Consider the following 17,596-nt stretch of genomic DNA (forward strand, 5'->3'; position numbering starts at 1 on the left):
GTGTAGCTTTCCATATGTTTATCTGTGTGCAATATGCATATTCTCCTTCCTTCCTTTTCACATAAGTTATAGTGTCTTGTAAACTATTCATTTAAATTTGTATTTATAGAAACTTCTCCCACTTTAACTCATGCACTTTCCAAAAGCATGGTTAAATTCTCCTTCTACCATCCGCAGTCATACACAGGAACGTTGTTACCACAAGCTGTATTGAGCTGGGGTTCTGGGTCAAGAGATGGGCATCCTTGCCTGGACACACAGTGCACTCTTCGGAAGGGACCTTTTCAACTCTACAGTGACAGCATCATGTCATCTGCAAAGAAAAGAGGACATGCAGGCATTTTTCTTTCCCCACATAAGGAAATCATGTTACCCTCCCTAATTTGTTGAAAAGAGCCAACTTCTTTAGGAATTTGGGCTATGAACATTCTCTGTTTGGAGGCTGTTGTTAGGTTAGCCAGGGGCAGAGCCTTCTTCAGCTGCAGGTGACTCCCTGTCATTCACCCGTCTTTGTGCCTGATGGTCTATCTAGTGGTGTGGGGTTGCACAAAGCACACCAGGTTGTGGGGATAGACCTCGCATTGGCCATCAGCTTGACTACCACTAGCCATCACCTTTGGATGGTCACTTTGCCTCTCCTGTAAAATAAAGGGCTTCTGTAAGGACCCTTCTGGCATCTGCAGTCTACGAAGTCTTTTTTTTGAGATGGAGTTTCGCTCTTGTTGCCCAGGCTGAAGTGCAATGGTGTAATCTCGGCTCACTGCGACCTCTGCTTAAACCACTGTTTAGTAGCTTAGCACAGAGTCCAATCAATTAAAAAAACTTAAAACACATAGAGTTGAGAACAAATTCTGTAACTTGATTATATATGACTCCCAATAATGTCTAGGTTTAAAATAAATAAAACATCAGTTCTTGATGAAACCATATATGAAGATGCTAAAATTGCCTGATGACACAGAGCTTTAAAAAAAAAAATCAAAGTTATCCAAATTGTTTGTAGACTTATGCAGCTCCAAAGTGGTGTTAAGAGTTAATAAATGAAAGCATCTTTAGCACCTAGGAAAGATATTATGGGCTTTTTCCTTTCAACAGCAATAGATACCTGGAAAGTCCTTTTATAGTTGTAACAATCATGGAAAGAAAGCAAACTGGAATCTGAGAAAGGTGCTGGATTTGAAGATTTAGATGACAGCATCTCCTCACTCTTCTATGGTTTGGCAGCCCTCTCCACTGCTCAGATACCATGGAGAAAGAGAGACGAGCTTCTCAGATACTCCGAATGACACGTGCCAAACACGTGGAAGGTAAATCCCCTAATACAGTCTGTTCTTCCAGCATTCCCTGGCAGTCAGCCAAGCTAAATATTTCTGCTGGATAAAAAATGCACTCTCGTGTGCTCTACTGTTAACTGGTTGCCTGACTTTAGTGGAAGAGGTTGCTTCAGTGGGGAGAATGGGAAATGAGGATGGTCTCCAATACCCTGTGTGTGCGTTTTTCACCTTAAAAAAAAGTCTCTCCATTATTTGTGGCCAGTGACTGTGTTAATTTATGCTAGAAGGAAGGGGAAAATTGGGAAATAGATTTAATGCAATTCTTCCCTCTCCCCATCCACCACTTCTCCCACAATTTGTTTTTGGTGATTATCTTTTCAGATTTCCTCAGTGGCTGTCATTTGTGTCTGTTGCATGTTTTTTAGCTAAATCAATTTTCAAAGGCTGTTACATTTGGTCAACTGAGAGACCTAACATATGGACTAGTGGGTTTGTGTCAGATGGGGATTATAGTTAATTGAAATTTATGACAAAACTGCTGACTTCATTAAGACTAATTAGAGGAATACAATTTGGAATCAACATTTCAGATACCCCCTTCTAACTGTTTTAGATGTTTTTCTTTTACATAAACGATAGCACATTTTTAGTCATGGCAAGAATTACAAATGAAATTATAGTACACTTTTGTATCTGCTTTTTTTTTATCCAGGGACTTATCTCAAGCATTCTTTCATATCTCATTTTAAACTTTTTAAATTCCTGAATAATACTTATATTATGTTGGCCTTATTACAATCTATTTGATAATTTCTATAAATTTGAATATTCAGGTTGTTTCTAGTTTGTCATAATTGTACATAACATTGTAACTAATATGCTTATATAACTTTGCTCGAATTATTTCCCTGTGGATATATTTCCATAAGTATAATCATTTGGTCAAAGGTTATAAATCTCTAAGGCTCTTGGTAGATGTAGCTAAATTTCTTTTCAGAAAAGTTATACCAACAAAGTATAGTTTGTAAATATCTAGACATTTAAATTTAACCTAAAATTTCGAGAATTTCCATCTCTTTATATTTTCCTCTATGTAAATATTGGTAGTATTGTTAATATTTGAATAGTAACCCCGTGGCATACTGCTTCTATCTTTTGTGCATTTGACAAACATATTGGGCTCTGACTGTGCGCTAGGCACCATGCCATACCCCAAAGATTGGCTTTGCTACTTTCAAATATTTATTCTGGAGGCAATCTTCCAGACTGTTTCTTTGAATAACCATGATTTTTAATGACATGTTTGAACCATCTACATTAAGAATGCATCTTACTGGCCTGGTGCAGTGGCTTATGCCTGTAATCCCGGCACTTTAGGAGGCCAAGGCAGATAGATCATTTGAGGTCAGGAGTTTGAGACCAGCCTGGCCAACATGGTGAAACCCTGTCTCTACTAAAAATACAAAAAATTAGCCAGGCGTGGTGGTGCGTGCCTGTAATCCCAGCTACTTGGGGATGCTGAGGCAGGAGAATCACTTGAACCTGGGAAGGGGAAGTTGCAGTGAGCCAAGATAGCACCACTGCACTCCAGCCTGGGGGACAGAGTGAGACTCTGTCTCAAAAAAAAGAATGCATCTTGTTATGCCACCCATTCATGTTCTAATTCAGAGAATGAGGAGAATTATATGTATATGTTATATATGTATGTATGTATATGTATGTTATATTTGTGTATATATCTATACACACGCACATACAGACATACATGTATCTCCAATAAAAATTAATACAGAAAGATAACAATACTGATCCACTTCCTGTTGATTTTGCAATGATTTTCTGGTATTGGATATTGCATTGCTGTACCCATCCATACATTTACTGGTGGTTTCCTTTCCAAGCCACAGTATTCACTCATAACTGGAATCAGGAGCACAATCTGTGGCCACAGACCCAAACCAGCGTAAGTGACCGCTCTGAGTACAAAACTCAGGTCCTTGGCCTCATTACCCCAGTTCTTTGTTAATCTCAGAGGCAGATTGTGTGTTATGTGGTATCAGTCCAAGCCATGTATTCAGATGCCATTCCTGGGAATATTCCAAACCACAGTATATTTTCTTTGCTTGGGAGGGAGGGTGGGTGAGAGTTAAGGAAGACAATATTTTAAGTGTAGATATCATCTAAAAGGTTGGCATCTGATTAAGGCAGTGGTTCCCAAACTTGACAGCACATTGGAACCACTTGAGGAACTTTGAAAAATAGTGGTGCCTGGCTCCCACCCCAGCATTCTCAAGGTTCATTAATTGATTTGAGATGCAACTTGGACATCAGGATATTTTAAAGTTCCCCAGGGTATTCTAGTGTGCAGCAAAGTTTGGGGACTACTGAAAGATTTCATGGGGCATATTTTAATGACCTACTATCAATGTGTTCCATTTTCTGATGCCCTTGGCTGGGCTTTTGCAGTTGTGTTTACACCAAGTCATAGACATTTATCTTCTTTACCTATGGTGAGGAAAAGATGTCCCTCATACTTAGCTGTTTCACTGGGGGCAGGAAAAGAGGAGAGAAGTAAGGGAAAAATTCACATTCCAAAAGATAGCAACAACTAATTGAATCTGGACATTGTTTTTTAGGGCTATTTTGGGGTGTAATATGTACATCTTAAGCAGAATTCCAGATCGCAAATGAGGTAGCTCTGGGAATCACGACCTTCCTTGTCCTCTCTACACTGAAGTGCAGCATGCAATTGGTTGTGCCTCACCTGAGACTAAAGTATCTCATATTCCCCAAGCACAACTCTTCTATTATCTGTTATAGAAGGGGAAGCAATAGAAGAAGGGAAGAATAGAGAGAGAAAGAATAATTCCCTCTTCCTTCCCACAATTAATTAGTGCCACAGTCTTTTCTCTATAACCCAGTCTGAATAAAACTCAAGACCCGGATATCTGGATTTCAGCGTCGCATTGGGAGGCTCTGCCTGGATGTATATGTGGCTTCGCCTGCTGTCTGTGATGCCCCCTGTGTGGGGGAGCTGCAGGGCAACCTTCTAACCATCTACATCGTGAGCCCTGGGTAAATGAGAACAGAAACACGACGTGGTGGATTGAGCTGTTCTCTGGAAAGAGGATGGTTTCAATACTCCTCATCCCACACAGCTTCCAGGGGTGCTTTGAAGGGAACCTTATGCCGGCTGGCTTTTGAGCTTCCCCGGCAGACATGGCCTATGGTGTGTACAAATTTGACTCTGGTGGGCTGAGGAAGGGGAAGTAATGATGTCACAAGGGAGTAGTAGAAGGGATGAGAACTGGCTGCTGGCCCTGCTCTTCACCATGTGGCAATTAACAGGAGACAAATGTCCAAATCCTGGTGACAAATGAATTTGTTTGCCTATGTGCATGTATATCACTCTAAACCCAGAGTATCTCTCAATTTCCTCTTTTTTTTTTTTTTTTTGAGACAGAGTCTCACTCTGTTGCCCAGGCTGGAGTGCAATGGTGCAATCTCGGCCCACTGCAACCTCCACCTCCTGGGTTTATTCTTCTGCTTCAGCCTCCTGAGTAGCTGGGATTATAGGTGCCCACTACCATGCCCGGCTAATTTTTGTATTTCTAGTACAGACAGGGTTTCATTATTTTGGCTAGGCTGGTTTCGAACTCCTGACCTCGGGCGATCCACTCACCTCGGCCTCCCAAAGTGCTAGGATTATAGGCATGAGCCACAGCACCCGGCCTCAATTTCCTTTTGATTAGGTATTAAGGGCAATGCTGTATCATCATATATCATATTATTTCTTCAATTTAAAAAATGTTCTGAATAATGATTAAGCCATTTACTGTCTATGTTCTCTGGTCTGCTGGACAGCGTGAAGGAACTAGTGTATTTATTTATTGCATTGCCTAGGTAATATGTGGCTAAGTATTTATTGTTTAAACATTATTTGTGATTTTTAAAATTTATGTGAAAAGAGAAAAGATCACAATTTAGTAACTGATTTCAACGAGTGTATTTGTTAGAATCATGATCAGTCACTGTACATGGAATCCCAGGCCCAGTGACCAATGAGGAGGGAGGCCTGGCTATAGTATTGACACAGATGCAGGTCCCACATCCTCATCTGCATTCCTCAGAGGCCAGGTGTGACTTTGGATTCAGAATTTTTCAAATGTTAGAGAGGTGATATTGAAGCATATACCCTCAGTGAGGTGTTCTTATTCAAATGTTAGGGTTTCTGCAGCAGAAAACATGATCCACATGAGTGGAGACAAAGACTACAGACAGCCTCTGGTCAGCATCCGTGGGAGCCATGCAAAATTTTGGGGGAGGGAAGGACCATGGGAAGGCTGCAATTCAGAGTGATAATTCTGGTGGCAGTGGTGATGATGAAAATTGCAAAGGAGTGAAACTGAAAATGGAGAAGGTAATTACAAGGCCACTATAGTATCTTAGTGGTTAAAGTGGGTCTATGGCAGTGGAAATAAAAAGTGAAACAACATTCCATTTCCAGAGCTTTTTGGATTTTGGAATTGCAGATGAAATGTTGTAGGCCTATAGTCATAACTGAGTGACCAAAAGAAAATTACTTTCCCTAAGAGTCAATTTCTTCCTTTATGAAATTAAGAAATACAGTTTCTAGGGATTGTAATTTCCCGTGTACCAAACACTTGTGGACTTCCCACTCAAGTTGCCAGTTGCTCACAGCATGTTGTATAATGATTTTAAAATACATTACTCATGTATGTTTGATCATTGCATTTTCTGATTTGCATGTTTCCCAAGGGTTGTTTGTATTTGTTCCCAAACTAGACAATGCTAGTTATAATTATGTAACTTAATTAAATATTATATAAATCAATGACGTATAAGTATTAAGAGTTGTTTCCATTAAAAACAAGTAGAACTCTTTGGAGACGCTTGGTAAATACAGTTGAAAAATCCTATAATTGAAATAGATGAAACAACTATAGAATATTGGGGTGGGGGACGAGAGGGGATATAAATACCAGAGAGGCCTGGTGCAGTGGCTTACACCTGTGATCCCACCACTCTGGGAGGCCGAGGCAGGCGGATCGCTTGAGGCCAGGGTTCAAGACCAGCCTGGTCAACATGGTGAAACCCCATATCTACTAAAAATATGAAATTAGTCAGGCATGTTGGCACACGCCTGTAATCCCAGCTACTCAAGAGGCGGAGGCATGAGAATCGCTTGAACCTGGGAGGCGGAGATTGCAGTGATCCGAGGCCTTGGTCCTGCATCAAAGATAGGAGAGTTGACATATTGTTTCCAATACTGTATAATGTTTAAGGTTAATAGTCGTCATTTTAAAGAAGCTCTAACTTAACTGTTTGTATAATTTAAAAACTATTGGTCCCAATTGCGTTGGATAAGAAAGCATCAACCATGCTGACTATTGACCAAATTAGGCGGGAAATTTTTTTTTATTATCATAACACAACTTGATTTGTGTTATCAATATTTCTTAACGTATCAACGTACCTTATATTTTGAAATTTTCTCTAAGACCGTGTTTTTATGAATTGAGCCATATTTTTTTTCTTTTTTTTTTTTTGAGATGGAGTCTCGCTCTGTCTCCCAGGCTGGAGTGCAGTGGCGCGATCTTGGTTCACTGCAAGCTCTGCCTCCCAGGTTCACACCATTCTCCTGCCTCAGCCTCCCAAATAGCTGGGAATACAGGCGCCTGCCACCACGCCCGGCTAATTTTTGTATTTTTAGTAGAGACGAGGTTTCACCGTGGTCTCCATCTCCTGACCTCGTGATCTGCCTGCCTTGGCCTCCCAAAGTGCTAGGATTACAAGCGTGAGCCACTGCGCCCGGCTGAGCCGTATTTAAAGTAAGGACAGTCTATTATTACCTTTAGTGGCTTTGTTTCCAAAACAAACAATTTTCAAAAATCCTCATTTTCCTATATTAAATTAGATTTCTGGGAGCTGAAGTAATATTTTAGCCATGGTTTTAGTTCTGATTCTTAAGTAATTCTATATATTTTGAGACAATTGTATTTTTATTCTGGTGATCTATGGCATTCAGAATAAGAACATTAATATGTAATAGCAGTAGCTTCTTGAAATCCAAGACATTTTTAAAAAGCTTTACATAGCCTTGTATTAACCATAAAATGTCCCTGCTTCTGATCATCTCTTCCCTGGCCTTCAGGGGCTATTGTGTTTGTTTTCCTGTAGGATTACCCTCATTTTTTCACATACAATTTATCACCATCAGATGCTTATCAGGAATCCTAGTCGAAAGAAGACTATACTTTTAATAGAATGTAGACTTTCCCTTTTCAGGGAAAGTTGCAGCAAGCTTCTTTTTCTTTCTCTTCTTTTTTAAGAGCTGGAGTCTTGCTATGTTGCTCAGGCTGGTCTGGAATTCCTGGGCTCAAGTGATCCTCCTGCCTCAGCCTCCAGAGTAGCTGGTACTACAGGCATGCAGCACTGCACACAGCTAGTAAGATTAATTTTCTTTTTTTTTTTTTTTTTTTTTTTTTGAGACGGAGTCTGGCTCTGTCGCCCAGGCTGGAGTGCAGTGGCTGGATCTCAGCTCACTGCAAGCTCTGCCTCCCAGGTTTATGCCATTCTCCTGCCTCAGCCTCCCGAGTAGCTGGGACTACAGGCACCCGCCACCTCGCCCGGCTAGTTTTTTGTGTTTTTTAGTAGAGACAGGGTTTCACCGTGTTAGCCAGGATGGTCTCGACCTCCTGACCTAGTGATCCGCCCGTCTCGGCCTCCCAAAGTGCTGGGATTACAGGCTTGAGCCACCGCGCCCGGCCAAGATTAATTTTCATCACCATACTCTTATTCCAAAATCAAGGAAGTTGGTATAAAACAATAATAAAAATCACTACCGGTAAAATTTAAAAAAAAAAAAAAATTTTTTTTTTTTTTTTTTGAGACACGGTCTGGCTCTGTTGCCCAGCCTGGAGTGCAGTGGCACTACCTCTGCTCACTGTAACCTCCACCTCCCAGGTTCAAGCCGTCCTCCAACCTCAGCCTCCCGAGTAGCTAGGACTACAAGTATGCGCCACTACACTTGGCTAATTTTTATATTTTTGTAGAGATAGGGTTTTGCCATGTCACTCAGGCTGATCTCAAACTCCTGGACTCAAGGGATCCGCCCACCTTTGCCTCTCGAAATATGACATCCCAAAGTGCTGGCATTACAGGCGTGAACCACCACACCCAGCCTGGTAAAATCAAAGTATATAAAACTCTAAATACATGATTGAACTCTTAGGTGGCACTAAGATTGAAGAATCAGTAAAATAATGGAATTGTATTAAATTTTGTATACAGAAAGAATTTGGAGTGATAGTGCCTGTAAAAACTAGATTTGAAATCGTAGTATTTTGTGGAGAAGGCTTTTGGGGAATTGGATGGTGTTATGTTACATCGGTCTTTTAAAAAACATGTAAGCTGTTACTTTATTAACAGAGAAAAAAGAAGCATTTTTTCTCTGAATAATTTAAAACTATGTAGCACTAGAAAAAATAATCCCAATTTAAATTTATTAGATCTGAATTAGTATTATATGAGGAAGGCATACTGCTTAGTAAAATGTAATGTAATTTTAGGCTATATTACTTAAGATGTACAACTGTTTCCTACACACAAACAAATGGATTATATGCAGAATGGTTGCATAACTTATTTATCTTTGTTTTAAACTACTCTGCACATCCTAAAACAATTTTGCAATCAGAATTCTATCAGCCCACTAAGCAACAAGGAGTTTGTTTTGTTAATTGCTCTAGTTAAACCTAATTACTGTGGGTGGAGTGGCTTTCCGTGAAGGGGAGGAAGGCCCTAAGACTGGCAGGAGAAAATTTTAGGAAGAAGTCCAGTGCCAGGAGTGCAGATGGCTGAGTGGACAAAAGCAGACCCCACAAGAACTGTGTAAATCACTTTCACTTGGAAAATCTATTACATTTGTTTTTAGTGGATGAACTGATTTTCAAATGCTGTTGTCAGAGATAAGTTCTTCCCATTCCCATAAACATGAACATCTTAATGTCTGTGGCTCCTGCCCTGGAACATGTTTTTCGAAGTCCCATAAACAAGGGCTGAGCGGCAGTCTTGTTTTCTCTAGAAAAAGAGAAAGTACATTCAGAGCCCACTACAGTGCTCCCTTCACAGGTGGGAGCTGAGAACCATTTTAATTGATTCATTCAGCACACATCGAACACACCGCCAGGCACTGTGCTAAGGGCTGGGTTTTCAAAGATGCCTAGGATTATGCATAGCCCGGTGGGTAGAAGACCACAGAGACAGATCATTGTCTAGGAGAATGAATCACAGTTAGAGCATGAGCAAAACAGTGGTATACATGACGAAATGGAGCCCAAGGCTCCCTGTTTTCCATTGACACCGCCTGAACTGGAAGCCAGGTGTCTGGGGCCATGCCTAGCACTGTCACCATCACCCAGCAACTCTGTTAGCAATACATGTACTTCAATAAACCAGGACTGTATGTGGACTTCTTGGCTGTATCTTTGCTTTTTGGGACTTCTGAAATTAAAAATGTTTCCACGAATGTCTGAAGTCATATGAATGAATGTTTAATATACATAACAGTTTGAAGGATAATTTCACATGCTGTGTTTTCATTCCTAATGGCATTTTGGAAAACCTATCTTCTAAAGAATGGGGGAATATCGTCACTGGAGAAACCTTTTCTTTGTCTGGCAGAACCTTTTTCTATTAATGTAAACTAGTTGTTAATGAAACAGCGGTCAATAAGGAAATAAATCTTTGATTTGTTTAAATATCTTCTGCACAGAACATCAAGACAAATGGGTGTCCCTTGTCTGAGGAGGGGAAAGCTTTGGGAGAACATTGAGTTAAGCAGTGAGGTAACTGTGATGAGATCTTTCTTGCTCGGTAAATGTGTTTACTTTTTTCACTGGTATTTATACTAGTTAATGTGTTGCTCCAGATAAATCTACTTCCTGCGTCCATCTTTCAGCTTGTTCTCCTCTCTTGGGAGTTGACAAATGGTTTGTGTTTGACACCGTTTATCAGCTGAGTCCCTGCTGGGTGCTGCCAGTGGCTTGCTCAGACTACCGTAGAGAAAAAGTGAGCACGGTAAATTTGTATTTCTAGTCTCTCTGTCTAGAGGAGGGTGCATTGCTCAGGAACAGATTCGGATGACTGCGAGTCTTACCTCCTGGAACACATAAATTTTCAGTCCAAAATAAGCTCTTAATCTTTTCCTGGTGGGATCTCTGTAAAATTGAATAAAATGACACCCAGTTTACAATTTCCTCAGAAGGGCTAAATTAAACCTACTGAGTGACTGCTGTCATATTTTTGACACCCTGAAAGTGCCTTACATTTGGGGAACACTGAAAAAACATGTCCCCCAAAATGACTGCAATCCCAGAGACAGCTTCTTTTGATGGAGCAGGATAGCAGCCAGATGCCTTCTTTGTGTTGTATCAATACTTTTGAAAACATTCATTCACATTCATGCAAAGGGAATAAACTTAAGTTAAACAGCATGGCTGGGCACAGTGGCTCACGCCTGTAATCCCAACACTGGGAGGCCGAGGCGGGCAGATCACTTGAGCCCAAGAGTTTAAGACCAGCCTGGGTGACATGGCGAAACCCTGTCTCTATCAAAAAATAAAAAAATTAGCTGGGCGTGGTAGTGGGTGCCTCTAGTCCTAGCTACTCAAGAGGATCACTTGAACCCGGGAGGCTATGGTGAGCCATGATTGTGCCACTGCACTCCAGCTTATGTGACAGAGTGAGACCCTGTCTCAGAAAAGAAATAAAATAAATGAAACAGCGTGAGGGCCTTGAGTAGATCATTTGGGGTCTCTGGAAGTTAAAGTTTTATTTTTAAAAAATTATTGTCAGTATTATTTTGAGATGGAGTCTTACTCTGTCGCCTAGGCTAGAGTGCAGTGGTACGATATCAGCTCACTGCAACTTCCGCCTCTCGGGTTCAAGCGATTCTCGTGTCTCAGCCTCCCGAGTGGCTGGGACTACAAGAGTCTGCCACCACCCCTGGCTAATTTTCGTATTTTTAGTAGAGACAGGGTTTCACCATGTTGGCCAGGCTGGTCTCAAACTCCTGACTTCAGGTCATCCACCTGCCTCGGCCTCTGAAAGTGCTGGGATTACAGGGGTGAGCCACCATGCGTGGTCTATTATTTTTAACATTTAAAAAAACTGTTAAAACAAGGATCAGTGAGGGAAAAAAAAATAACTGAAGAGAATGGTATAATGCACTCAGTACCCAGTTCAACAATTACCAACTTAAGACCTAGGTTGTTTCATCTATCCCCACCCCACCCAGTGATTTTGAGGCAAAGACCAGAAAGCATATAATTTCATTGATGAATATCGTATCTTGTATTTCTGAAACACAAGGATTTATTTTAAAAGAAAATCAACACAGCAGGGTGCAGTGACTCATACCTGTAATCCCAGCACTTTGGGAAGCTGAGGCAGGCAGATCACTTGAGGCCAGGAGTTCGAGACCAACCTGGCCAACATGGTGAAACCACATCTCTACTAAAAATACAAAAATTAGCCAGGCGTGGTGGCACATGCCTTTAATTCCAGCTACTCTGGAGGCTGAGGCACAAGAATTGCTTGAAGCCAGGAGGTGGAGGGTAGTGAGCAGGGATCGCCCCATTGCATTTCAGCCTGGGTGACAGAGCAAAACTCTCTCAAAACAAACAAACAAAAAACCCAACACGTGATTCATGATGGTTGGAATTGTTAATTCCAGTATTGTATTTTAAAAGCACAGATTATTAACCACTCTTTAGGCTATTGAGCAGGGAAGAGTATTTCAGCATTAAAAATACACCCAGGGGCCAAGATTGAATTACAAAGATGATTTTGCTCCTTTCATGCATTCTAGTAGATTCTGGAAGGAGAGCACATGCAGGCAGGCACCAAACTGGCATTTAAAGCTCTGTTGTTTAGATAGAATTACATCCTTTGGGGTGTTGGGTGAGAATGAATGCTTTACTCTGCCTAGCTTGTGGTGGCAGCGTAATTAGTGAGATGTCAGCTACAAATGAATCAGTGAGGCATGCACTCCCCACACATAAGCACATGCAGATTTGGCAGCTAGCAGTGATCTAGCAGTTGGAGCCTAAGTGTGCCTCGTGCCACTTGTTGAGCCTAATGCAAAGTGCAGTTTAATCACTGATGTGCCCGTGAGCATGATTAGCTGTTAACCGATTAGTGAACTGTCTGAGGCCCCAGAGTCATTGATTTGGACTCAACCTTCTGTTCCACGCTCTCCACCCAGCCCCCAGCATCCTTCCTTCTCCTCCCCTCAATCTATGAGGAAGAAGGGAGAAGGAGAAGAGGAGAAAAGGTCCAGATGGGAAGAAAAGAATGCTGAAAAGATCCTGTAGGAAGTAGGTCAGGTACTTTGGAGATTAGAGTAGCTTGCTTCATCCCTGAATGCGAGAGCCAGGCACAAGTAGCATACAATTAGAAGGAATTAGAACAGCAACAAGTAGCTTGGATTTATCAGCTTTAATTGTCTATTGTCAGGACAGAGCTCTCCTCCCAGGGATCATGGTGGCAGTACACATCCTAATACTTTTAATGGGCATCCATTGTGGGATTATCTCTCCTAAAGGCAGTGCCTGTTCTCTTAAAAGAAGCTGTGGGGATCCTGCCTGAAAAGCACCAAACCGCTCCTCCCCTGTGTTTGGTCCCATTCTAGGGTAAGGCAGGGTTGCCCTTCAGTCCCCCAGAGGTGCACCTTAAGGGAGCGGATGCCTATTGAACATTAACTCCTTTGCCCTGCTTCCCCGGGGTGCGTGCTTGGAGGAAACAATGGGCTGTAGATGGAGAACAGATAAGTCAGGGCCAATGGCTTCTGGATCTCCAGGCTATCTTCATGTTAGAAGGTTTCCCAGCTTTTCCTTAGTCAACATTAGAGAGTTGTTCAAAAGATAAGGTGTCTATTAAATGAGGTTTGTTATTGTCTTACCTTTGCCTTCTCTTTCCTGTCCACCTCTCAGGTGGGTAGAGGTGAAGGACAGTCACGTCTTCTTCCAAACTCTGGCACTGAATTCGGTTTAGGCGGGTTGAATTTCTTCTGGTGTCACCACCGGTTTAACATTTGAAAGGTTCTCCAATAAGCGCAGCCCCCTCCTCCTCCTTTTCAAACCCATGTGTACCTTAGGTCCAGTAGGTGCTTAGGATCCAATATAGTACCCTGAGCTTGGCTGGAAATCTGAGAGCCAAGTTGTGGTTCTGCTGCCTGAGCTGCAGCCCTGCCTGTGGGCTGGCATTTCCCAGGTTCACAGTTGTATGTAAGATCCAATTACCAAAAAAGAGTCTGGGAGAGATGCCCTTTCTGCTTCCTGATCTCTGGTCCTCAGTTTCCTCAGCAGGAAAATGAAGTGTTGGAGGGGATATATGGTCTTCGACTTAGATTGGGTACTAAATCCCCTTTGGAGCAGAATGGGAGTTGGGGGCTGGAGGTGGTCAAATGATTTCACTATTAACCTTTATGATGCTGTCTCTTCTATCCTAACTTACCTTGGCATGAAAAAAATCAAGCCTCTACAGTCTTGATCTTCCCTTAGAAAGGATGAGAAGATTGTCAGTCCCATTTTAAATAAAACCACCTGTGTCCTTTGGTTAATATTCTGTGATTTCAGGGAAGCACACGGTGGCAGGTACAACGGTAGGGTCCTTTTTCCTGTTCAAAGGGGACTGCTCCTCCCTGCACTGGGTCTTCTGCTGCTGTTCCTGTTCATCCTCCAGAGAAGCCTTTCACCTTCATTTTCAAGCCAACTGGTCCTTCCTAATCTTATTCTTGGCGACATTCCCTTTATTTCCACCTTAAGTCCTCCCCTCTTCCATAATGGCTTCTCCACCCACTGAAAGGTGAGAGAAGCAAACATTTGACCCACAGTCTTGCTCTGTGGAAGCTACTCCTCCTGTTCTCCAAATAAAGAGAAGAGATGAGTTTCAGAGTGGACACGTTTTCTGTTGCTCTTTTTCTCCCTTGTTAACAGTTCAGGTTTTGCCTTCGGTTAGTTTAATTTTAGGATTATTCCTTTTTTCACACCAACTGTAAGGTTAGGAAGTGCCTTCTGGGTTCTGAAATAATCTTCCTTCCCCTGTTCTTTCTCACAGACTTCTCAGAGATTAAAATTCTTCTGTCTGAATATTCACTATGATAAAAAACATAATTAGAAGGGAAAGCAAATATTGGAAACCCCAAACCTTGGTTTCCCCACAAGTCACATGGAAATGATTAGTATTGCTATTATCATTTATTAAGTAGGTAGATGCTGAAATAAAGGAATAGCTTAAAACATAATTTTAAAACCATATATAAATGATTAGATGAGAATACAACTGTCTTTCTGAAGGGAGGCTAAAAAAGATATTAATACTTAGATGTAATGAAACAGGTGGTTCTTTAAATACTCTGAGACCTAGGATGTCTTGTGGGTTTTATAAAGTCCTCAGGAGAACACTTAGAGCGTCATTCCTAGGGAGGGAAGGGAGCTCTACTTGGGTTCTTGAATTTACTTAATTTTTGTTTCCTTTATGTAGGAAGTCAAAACACTGACCTCATTCCAAAACATCCAACAGCCCCCGAAGGTCACCATCCCAATATTTAGGCCCTGAATATGTTTGTCAGAAGTTTTTGGGAGGTGAGCTGTGTCATGAGAAGGAAGCTTGTGCTATTTTTAAATTGATTCAACTCATCATCGAAACATATCATACACATATCACACCAATGACACACACAGACTGCATTGTAACATAGCATGTGTCATACACATATTCTCTCTCACTCATACACACATACTCGCTCTTCTTGTCCGGCTTTTAAAAGCAAGGCAGCCAGAAGGCCAAGCCCAGTGATTTGAGTTGAAAAGGCTGTTAAAGTTTAAAAACCAAGTGTCCCTCTAGTTCTCAGCCTGGCTTTGAGACATGTGGGAGGGCTTCAAAGCCTCAGTGCCCCTCTCTCAGGCTCAGGCTTACAGTTGGTCCCCAAATGTTTACTAGCATGAAGATGCCTGACTTACAGGAAGCGGGAAATGGGTGTGGGGGGTGAGGGTGGGTGGGTGGGTAGGGAGTAGGAAGAAGAGGGTGGGGGGGGGCGTTATTCTCTTGATGTGGTTAGCCTGTCATTGACCTTGTTTGGGTATGGCAGGAGTTGAATGAGAAAATGAAAACATGTTTCATCCTGGGTACATTTCATCCCATTTTTTTTTTACTTTAGGAGAAAAAAAAATCCTTTCCTTAGGGAAAAAAAAACTTTTCCCCAAGTGGAGTTCAGGTCTCCAGATTCGGTACTCAATTTCCCTTCATTCTACCATAGTCCTTTCCCTATAGAGTCATCTGGCTGCCTACATTGCAATTCCCAGTCCACCCAGGAACTGGGAGAGGAAAAAAACTGGCCCATAGCTGAAGCCGAATTAAAATTGGCTGGTGGAACTGTTGTGATGATGCCATCCACGGGAATAGATGAGGATTTCTGAGAACAGAACTATTTGGCTCATTCATGATTTGCTGCCATTGTGAACACTTTTAATGAGAGAGCTCTGCCTCAGAAATGCTGATTAATAAAGATAACTGAGGTTCTTTTCGGTGTTCTAACTTGGGGGGAAATAATATAGTGACTAAAAACGCACCAAGTTATTACTTAGAAACAAACCCTTTGAGACATAAGATTCCAGACAGTGGCAGCCTCTGATAGCTCTCTCTGCACAGCTGTACCGCTGCCAGGGTCTCCCAGCTTTAGTCAGCACTAAAAAGGTACACGGCTCAGACCCTCTGGGAGGACCGAGTGAAGTTCAGAGGTCAGTCCCTTTTATTCCCCCTTAATGATTTTGTGCTGGACAATACCTAAATATTACAATATGGACATGTTTTTTTCTATTATGGAGCAAGCTTCCTTTCTTTTATTTCTTCTTCCTTTTTAGTATCTTTCATTTTAAATGATGATATTATCCATCCTTGACTACTGTAATCATAGTCAAAAAGTTGGTTTGGAGGTTCTTTTCCCCAATCACTTTGAGACAAGAAGCAAACATGTGAAGGATTTTTACATTCCAACACTGTGCCTGAAAATTTACTTTCCTTAAAGTTCTACCCGTGGCCTTGTCCAGCTCAGCTGGGACACCTGGAACTAATTTTAGGGTTGCCTGGCTAAGCCCCACACTGGTATTTGAAGTCTGCGTCCTCCCTAGACTCAAGCCCATTTCACCACCTCTGAAGGTGAGTGCAGGCTGATATTAATTAACAGTGAGTTGATTCACTGGCATCTTCCAGTCATTAAAGCAAATATTTGGCTTAAAATAGCCTTCTTCCCACCTCAAATATCCAACTTTTTGCCTATTCCCTTACTCTATCTTGGTTGACTCACCAGCAGTTGCATGATGGTGCATGTGGCCTAAGAACAGAGTTTGATTCTAAAAGGGAAGTGAAATACTCTTTAACATCTGCAAGTGAGACTGTTTGAACAGCAGGCCAGCCTTCAGTATGACTACATTGTTTTTCTGTCCATTGTGGTGCTGACTCAGCATCAGTTAATAAACCCTCTTGAGCAGGCTGGATTTCTCTTGTTTAATTATCAGCTTGGAGTTTTCTGAGGACTCTTAGGAACTGTTCATTCAGTTTTCCACCCCTAGCAGATCTGCCTTCTAAAAGTCCTGCTTCCTCTTGGTGCTAGCGTCCCCTCTGGCATAACATGAAATCACAGGTGGGCCAAGCAGCGAGCAGGGAGTGTGTGCTAATCATGTCCCCTAGTGGGAATTTAATTGTTCTGTACTGAGAGAGAGATTGCAGCAAGAGTTTAGACACCATTTCCTGGCAAATAATCTTGTGCTTCTGCCCCTCTCCCCTAAAAAACATTCTAGAAAAGTTTTCTAAAAGTGAGGAAAGAAATTTTAAAGATAAACAGACATTTTTAGGATTTAGTTGGGCTTTTGTTTTGCTTTGTTTCATTTCTTCCTGTAAACAAATACTCAGATGTCCATTTCATTGTATGACTAAGTTGGTATCATTAGGTTGGAACTGGGTGTGTGTATGTGGGTGTGTGTGTGTGTGGGTGTGTGTGCACACGTGTATTTAAAATGTTAGAAAAGACATTGCAGTCTAAGTTCGAAGGAGAGATGATTAAAAAAAAAAAAAAAAAAACCTACCTATGATAAGGCAAGCAGGAAAAATGGAAGACCTGGATTTCAATGATCTAAATAATAATTGAAATGGGGTGTTTGCTATAAACATTGTTTCTCTGAATTAAAGGATTCCTTGCTGAAGGCACAAGACCATTGAAGGAAGTAAAGCATCTGGTT

General features: G+C 41.6%; 1 long non-coding RNA gene across 2 annotated transcripts; it reads right to left on the minus strand.

Annotated features, from left to right (window-relative positions):
* Window positions 1-237: 237 nt before the first annotated feature.
* LOC103883897 lies at window positions 238-13,400 on the minus strand. 2 transcript variants are annotated; one of them, XR_004184372.1, is made up of 3 exons: window positions 13,261-13,400; window positions 10,456-10,516; window positions 238-313 (listed from the first exon to the last, which is right to left on the minus strand). It is a non-coding gene; the product is annotated as an uncharacterized LOC103883897 (long non-coding RNA). The 2 variants fall into 2 exon arrangements; XR_002521676.2 differs by lacking the exon at window positions 238-313 and adding an exon at window positions 10,305-10,351.
* Window positions 13,401-17,596: the final 4,196 nt, after the last annotated feature.

Source organism: Papio anubis, chromosome 6 (genome assembly GCF_008728515.1).
Source record: "Papio anubis isolate 15944 chromosome 6, Panubis1.0, whole genome shotgun sequence".
NCBI classification, from domain to species: domain Eukaryota; kingdom Metazoa; phylum Chordata; class Mammalia; order Primates; family Cercopithecidae; genus Papio; species Papio anubis.